This window comes from Muntiacus reevesi, chromosome 8, assembly GCF_963930625.1.
Source record: "Muntiacus reevesi chromosome 8, mMunRee1.1, whole genome shotgun sequence".
Lineage (NCBI taxonomy): Eukaryota > Metazoa > Chordata > Mammalia > Artiodactyla > Cervidae > Muntiacus > Muntiacus reevesi.
Genome location: NC_089256.1, coordinates 83,085,556 through 83,093,997, shown reverse-complemented (window position 1 = coordinate 83,093,997; position 8,442 = coordinate 83,085,556). Strand labels below are relative to the sequence as shown.

Genomic DNA, 8,442 nt, shown 5'->3' with positions numbered 1-8,442 from the left:
AAGTCTTAGAGACAGACATGTCAGGGGCTTGTACTCTGTTATGAGGCCACAGAGAAGGCACTGGAAATTTTGCCTAGCCGTCTCTGTGTCACTTCGGCATTGTTAAACTTTACCCCTATGACTGCAGAGATTGGACGGAGAACAAGCAAGAATAGAAGCCAGGAGTCCTGCGAACAGGTATGGAGGTGATGTCAGAGGAGGAGACGATGAGATGGCTTGGCGAGAGACTGAGGAAGCAGACTTGAAAGGACCCAGTGAGCTGATGGACGTGGGGTTGGGATGACTCAGTGAGCATGACTTGGTGCCCAGGAAGCTAAATGTCTTTACGGAACATAAGCCAAGAGTTCTGGAAGAACATTGCATTTCCCCATCTCCACTTCATGACTGAGGGACTGGACACCTAAAGCTGGCAAATTATGTTCCTGCGTCACTTTGCCTGAAAATGCAGCTTCTCTCTTGGCTAGTTGGCACGTCAGGCTTCTCTCTGTTTGGGGGTTCTGCTTCTCATTCCCCTGCAGCAAGCCTCTGCCATACAGGCCACTCGATTGAGAAGCCGTCACGGGAAACCTCCCATGGCCTCTGTGCTGGGAGATGAAGAGGGCAATAGTGTCAGCTGATGACCTGTTCTCATGCGGGGTTCTGGGCTAGACGCTATGGTGGTGGTGCTTTAGTCGCTAGGGGTGTCCAACTCTGGGGACCCTACAGCCTGTAGGCCACCAGGCTCCTCTGTCCATGGGATTTTCCAGGCAAGAATCCTGGAGTGGGTTTCCATTTCCTTCTCCAAGATGCTATATATTATCTTATTTAATGCTATTATCTTGTTTATTTATTGAATGATATTATTAAATATCATTATTATTTACTTAATGATATCTGGTGCCTGGTTTGCACCAGGTCTTGTGTGTTGACATTGACCAACCTCCATAAAGAGAGAGACACCATCCCTGCTGGTGTCTCTTTAATGATATGCTGAATAATATCATTAATGATATTTAATGATATATTTAATGACAGTTAATAATAAATATGATATTTATTTAATGTATCTAGTGATATTCACTTATTATCTTATCATTATCATTAAATATATTATCTTACTTAATGCAGAACCACCTCTGTTCTGATAAAAAAACAAACAAACAGATTCAGAGAGGTTAACTGCTCTGTCTAAAGTCACATGGCTAGCGCGAGCACGAGGCGTAGTGGCCTCCCTCAAGGCAGAGGCGGCGGGCGGGCGCGCGGCGGCGGGTCGAGGCGCGGGCTGCTGTGCTGCCGCTCTCGCTTTTCCGCTCCTCGGCGGGTGGAGGAGGCTGAAGCGGTGCTGGGCGCGCTCCCCTGCCTCTCCCTCCGGCCACCTCCCCCCGCAAGCCCTCTCGCGCTGCGCCGTCCCTCCGACGCAAGACTGTCCCGGCCCGGATATGGCTCGTGGACAGCAGAAGATTCAGTCTCAGCATAAAAATGCCAAAAAGCAAGCTGGACAAAAGAAGAAACAAGGACATGAGCAGACGGCTGCTGCCAAAGCTGCCTTAATATATGCCTGCACTGTCTGCAGGACACAAATGCCAGACCCTAAGACCTTCAAGCAGCACTTTGAGAGCCAGCATCCTAAGACTCCACTTCCTCCAGAAGTAGCTGATGTTCAGGCATAAAGTTGTTTACAGGTGAATACGTGACACCTTTGATTCTTCGACTGTCTCAGAGCTTAGGTAGCAAACCTGCAGCTGCTTTTCTAACAAACTGTTGATCAGCAAAAATAAAGGGGCTACAGAAACACTCATTTTTATGCTGTTCCCTTTTGGGCTTCATGCAAAGACAATTCTGTGTAAATGTACAGTTGACTCTGATTTGGAAATCTGAAAATCAGTCCATCCTTGTTATAAAAAAATTTTTACAATTGTAATTATATTGATGTTCATATTGTGTAAAATAACTCATTTAATAAAGTAGTACTTTGATTTTACAACAACAACAACAAAAAAGTCACATGGTTAGTGGTTGGTAAGGTCCAACTTCAAGTCCCTCTGGTCCAAAAGGATATGCACAGTTTTACACCATTGTCTGGTGTCCCCTCCAAGCAATAGCCATAGTGGGGTGTGAAGACATTGCTACCCCCTTTTTACCATTATAAAACAGCATGTGGCTAAGCCCAGTTACACCAAAACCAGTTTTAAGGCCTATGTGCAGCTATGATCACTCGCTGTTGATGGGTGCATCAATTAACACATCTGCTGAAATTTAATACTTTAGTCAATCCTTGGCAAGCATTATAGATCTGACCTTCCGCCCACTTAAACAAGTGTGGAGGCCTTTTCCACTGTCAGATACAAATGAAACCCAGCTGTCTATGACTTCAACCCCAGGCCAGATGTTTTAAATGTTAAGTTTCCTGCACACTGTATCCTTTCATTAACCACTTTTTAAAACTGCAGGCTGCAGCACATCAGTGATCCTGAAATCAATTTGGTGGATTACAACAGCCTTTCCAAATATTGGAATAGAATTGACTAGAATAGAGCTGAACAAAAAATATCAGAATGCATCCCACTGAGAGGCTCAGATGGTAAAGAATCTGCCCTCAACGCAGGAGACTGGCCGCAATGCAGGACATCTGGGTTCAATCCCTGGGTCGGGAAGATCCCTTGGAGAAGGGAATGGCAACCCGCTCCAGTATTCTTGCCTGGAGTATTCCATGGACAGAGGAGCCTGGCGGGTTACAGTCCATGGGGTCACAAAGAGTCGGACAGACTCAGCGACTAACACTTTCACTTTCACATCCCACTAAGTAAAGGGTGTTATTCTGTGATACTTGCATGTCACTTGTGTTTGTATGCGATGACACAGGGTATAGTTCTTACTCTGAGTGGTGGTTTTTAAAAAAAGGAAAACTACTACTTTAGAGGGCTCTGTGGTCCCTTTATGGCTCTTGAAGAAGCAGTTCTCTCTGCCCCTGGGAGAAAGTTAACTTACAGACAAAGAAACAGAAAGAAAAGAAGTAGAAGGCGGAGTCTTCAGGCAGGAAAAGAACAGATCTCTATAAAGGGAGATGTTCTTGTCAACAAGTCACCCACGGCCAGTGTCCTCAGAGAGGCTCCCACGTACAGTAAATGATTTTGTTGTATCAACCTGACTTCCCCACATCTCAGGATTGCTTTGGGATCCTGCTTTGTGGATACGCAACAGTTTGGTTTTCTAATGTTGCAGCCTGAAACAAAGACGTGTGTGTGCTGCTTCTTTAATTTTTTCGGATGGAAAAATTTTAAGCAAACAAAAGTTGTCAGGAGAACTATGGAGCACAGTATGGAAGTTCCTTAAAAAACTAATAACAGACTCACCATATGATCTAGCAATCCCACTTCTGGGCATATATCTGGAGAAAACCATAATTCTAAAAGATACATGGACCCCAATGTTAATTGCAATAGCCATTGCAATGCAATAGCCAAACATTGCAATAGCCTAAATGTCCATCAACAGAGAAATGGATATGGCAGATTTGGTACATATATACAGTGTATTCCATTACTCAGCCATGGAAAATACTGAATTAATGGCAACTGCAGCAACATGGCTAGACCTACAGATTGTCACGCTAAGTGAAATGAGTCAGATGGAGAAAGACAAAGATATGATATCGTTTATATGTGGAATCTAAAAAAAATGATACAAGTGTGAAGAGAAGGTGAAAGTATTAGTCTCTCAGTCATGTCTGGCTCTTTGCGACCCCATGGACTGTAGCCTGCTGGGCTTCTCTGTCCTTGGACTCCTCCAGGCAAGAATACTAGAGTGGGTAGCCATTCCCTTCTCCAGGAGATCTTCCTGACCCAGGGACTGAACCAGAGTCTCCATCATTGCAGGATTCGTTACTGTCTAAGCCAGCAGAAAGCCCAGGTACAAGTGTACTTATCTACAAAACAGAAATAGTGTTAGAGATGTAAAAAAACAAACTTATGGTTATCAAGACAGAAAGTGGGGAGAAGGATAAATTAGAAGACTGGAATGAACATATGCCTACTACAGTGTATGAGGCTTCCTTGGTGACTCGGTGGTAAAGAATTCACCTGCTAATGCAGAAGGCACAGATCTGTAATGATCTATATGAGGAAAGAATCTTAAGAAGGATGGATATACGTATAACTGATACTTTGCTGAAATAAACGCACAACTGTAGACTGACTACTGCTATAAAATATTCACTCTAGTGAAACTTTGCATACCATCATCCAGCTTCAACAATGATCAGGTTGTAGTCCATCTGGTTTCAACTATATACCTTATCCACTTCCCAGATGGTCTATCATTTCATCCATAAATGTTTCAGTGTGTATTCAAAGAGGTGGTCTTTGAACATTTATATCTCCTAGGTCTTCCAAATCTAATGCTCACTCACTGCAGCCTAAGGGAACTGTGCTCCATGAGACATGAGGTTCTGGCCAAAATGTAGGAACAGGCAGTCAGGTCCCATAAAAAGTAGGTCAGATGGCTTATGTTCCCTCATTACCAAAGACCCTAGAAAGGATATCTGATTACATAACCCGAGATATCCCCCCAAAAAAAATTTTTAAGGGAACAGAATGACTTTATGAAAATTACGACAGGGTGGACATAAGGTAAGAGCTCCTAGTCACCAAGGCTGACTAACAGAGGCTGTCTGGCCCAGCACTGCCATGCTTAGAGGAAGTAACTGCCTGCGGACCAATTCTACTTTCAAAGAAAACGCAGCAGTCCCACCTGCCTCAGATACTTCTTCAGCACACAACTGATTCCTTCCTTGTCATTTTCTGTGACCTGGCTCTGCCTCAAGGTCAAATCCAAACTCCTCAGCCAGCCTTCCATAGCCCACTGTCCCTGGGCCTCCACCCACTCATCTCCACACAGCCTACAATAACTGCCAAACTAGTTTTCCCTCTGTCCTTAAGTGTCTGAGGCTGGGTCCCTCTGAAGAGCCTGTAAGGCTGCTCCCTCGTACAGACCTCTTCTTTGCCCTCTTGCCCATGCCTTCTCTGTGCTTCTTGGCCTCCCTCAGCTCTCTGAGCTTTGGGAAGTCGGTGCTCTTAGGCAGTCAAGCTTCTCTCTCTCCCCTTGTCTGGGTGCCTGCAGTATTTCAAAGTTTCCCTTTACACTGGTGCTTTTAAATATTGCCTTTTAACTGTCTTATCCAGGTTCACCTAGTGACCTCATCTGGTCCCTCCTCTCCTTGAGGTTAATAACTGAGTATTCTCCCTTTGTGGACTATCTCTCATAGGGAATTAAGTAGATCCAACATACAAGTCAAGGCAGAGGGCCCTGTGGAATGAGCTTTGGAATAAGAGCTTCCCGCCTCCACTGCGCAATGACTACGGAGAACAAGCTAGTTAACCTTCCCAAGGTAACACAGGGACAATACTATCTGCCTAGTGGGGTAAATAGGATTTCCCTGTGACTCAGACGGTAAAGTGTCTGCCTAAAATGCGGAAGACCTGGGTTCCATCCCTGGCTCGGGAAGATCCTCTGGAGAAGGAAATGGCAAACCACTCCAGTACTCTTGCCTGGAAAATCCCATGGACAGAGGAGCCTGGTAGACTACAATCCATGGGGTCGCAAAGAGTTGGACACAATTGAGTGACTTCACTCAGCAGGGTAAATACAAAAATGTCTGTTTACTCAGATGATATTTAGAATCTATGGAGATACATTTGGAAGCTATGAATAGTTTTGTGCCACATCATTGAGGAGACAAAAGCACAGATTTAATTCTATCATCATTACTTTCTCAAAAGTAACCCCAGGGGACTTCCCTGGCTTAAGAATCCACCTTCCAATGCAGGGAATGTGGGTTCAATCCCTGGTTGGGGGACTAAGACCTCACATGCCATGGGGCAACTAAGCCTGCACCGCAACTAAACCGGCCCACCTGCCACAATGAAGCCCAAGCACAGCCAAAATTTAAAAAAGAAAAATGAATAATAAAAATCATTGAAGATATTTTTAAAAATTAATGAAGTGAATATTTATTTAATTTTTTAAAAAAAGAGTAACCCTGGGGTAAAATCATGCCATAAGCCAAGCCCACGGACATTTAAGCCAAGCCTGCTAATACTGAAAATGTGCAACAGATTACCCACCCCACCTCACCCCTGCCCCACCCCAGCCACTGTTATGAGGTTTATGGGAACTGAACACTTAGTTCCCTGTGGGATTGAACCCTGGCCACTAAAGTGAAAGTACCAAGTCCTAACCACTAGACTGCCAGGGAATTCCCCAACAGATATTATTATTAGCAGTAATTATGACAGATTCAGCAAGCAGTAATTAGCAAGACACATTAGTCCAGGTAATTAACACGGAGCTGCAGCAACAGAGCAACCTGAGCTCTCAGTGATTTACTCCAATAAAAGCAAATTGTTACTGTCGTTGTTGCTCGGGTCAAACTGGACATGGTAAGTCAGAGACTGCCCTCTGTCTTAGAACTTTGAACTCGAAAATGGTACAGTGACGTCGGTCCGTAAAGGAACACGACTACCTTGTCAATGACCAGAGAACCTGGAGACACAATTTAACCACCCGCCCCGTGTTCAAGGCGTGATGGAACATGTTACCCTCGAGCCCGCAGCGCATCACTTATAAAAAAGCCGAAAAGAGGAAAAAGGAAAAGAAGGTGGGACGGTGAGACCACCACAGCAGAAGAGAAATACAGATGAAGCAGCCCCTTCTGCTGCTAACAGTGGACTGACTGCAGGGAAGGCCAGGAGGGGACTCGCGGGAACACGTGGAAGCTCAGTGTGCGCCCGGCTACAGGCAGCTGGCAGGCAGCACAGGTCCCAGTTTCCTTTGACTGCGGTGATATTGTTCGTATCAGCTGAGATGCGGGTGACTGTGTCCAGTGAAAAGCCTTTGCTGGAGAGCTCAGCCAGCTGCCACTCGGGGCCGACACCCACAGGTGGAGGTGACTTCTCAGGGTGAGCAGGGAGATGCCCTGGGGAGAACAGCAAGCCCACCAAGGACTCAGGCTCTCTCTGCTTGTCCTCTCAGCTTCTGTAAAAGGTCTCAGAGCTGCCCATTTGCCCAGCTCCTCCTCCTCCCTCCCGCTTCTCTCTTCTTTCTGCTTGGATGCATTTTGGCCCTCCCATCTATTGCAGCCAAAATGGCAGAGGGAGCAGGCCGGGCTGGTTCCCAAGGGCGGTCTGGCCCCAAAGTCCCCAGCTTCCCTGCCAGGTGTATAGCCTCTGAGAGCAGAGATCGTGTTACTGCAGTTCACACAGTAGGTGCCCGTACATCTTTACAAGCAGGACAACACGTCCTCGTGTAGTGGGTTAAGGAAATGTATGTTGGAAACAGCCACACCTTCACTCAAATTTTGATTCTAAGGTTTCCTGGGGCTCAGACCTTGGCACTGTTATTTAATATCTGAGTGCCAGTTCATAGTATTGATGGGTCTGTGTGTACAATACCTGCTGCTAAATATGTTTATATAACATCACCCCTAGTTATCAAAGTCAAAAGAACATGAAAATAAAAGATACTTAACAGGTAGTAAGCCCTCTAAAACTGATAGTGATTATTATCAATATTAGACAGTCTCTGTAGGGCAAAATTCATGTCTAACTCATCTTTTATTCCTAGTATTATCTCACGTATGTTCATGAACCTCAGCTGATTGAAGTCATTCTTCCAACAATTTTTTTCTTTTGACCTTGCTGTGTGGCATGCAGAATCTTAATTCCCCAACCAGGGATCAAAGCTGTACCCCCTGTAATGGAAGATCTGTGTCTTAACCATTGGACCACCAAGGAAGTTCCCATTTTCCCAATATTTACTTGTTGGGTGTCTCCTCCATGCCAGGGGAGCTGGGGACACAATGACAGGCAAAGTCTTGCTTTTGTGGAGTAACAGTCTAAAGGGGAGAGAATGACAGTAAATAAATGACCAAATAAATTTCCGAGAAGTGGTAAGTGTGCTGAGAAAAGATGCAGGGGAACCAGAGCTAGAGAGAGGGTAACACTGTTTTAGACTATGATCCCGGAAGGCCTCACTGAGGAGGTGACCCGGAAACAGATTCCTGGGAGGATAAGGGAACCGTGGAAACACTGAGTCAGTGACAAAACTGCTACACTCACACTCACTGCTCCAGATCAACACTGTGAAAGGTTTGCGTGCTTTGATCAGAGTGACATTAATATTTCTAGTGTTTCAGCAGCCCTGAATTTAAAGGGCACTCATCCCTGTTCTTGTCATTTCTCCCCTCTGAGCTCTAACTGCTGAACAAAGCTAGCTCCCTTCTCCTGCTTTTTTTTTTTTTCAAGCACTTCATTCAAATTTTATAGCCCCTCTTTCTCGCTTCTGTTCCAAAACCACTTTGATCTTTTTGTCCTTTTCCTCTCTTAAGTGTTCCGTGGCCCTTTTCTGCAGAAGATGCACATTTTCAGCAAGGCTCTCATCTCCGTGTCCTCTGAGAATATCACAGAA

General features: G+C 45.2%; 1 pseudogene; it reads left to right on the top strand.

Moving 5' to 3' along the window:
* Positions 1-1,280: 1,280 nt before the first annotated feature.
* LOC136173479 (zinc finger protein 706 pseudogene) lies at positions 1,281-1,778 on the top strand (annotated as a pseudogene).
* Positions 1,779-8,442: the final 6,664 nt, after the last annotated feature.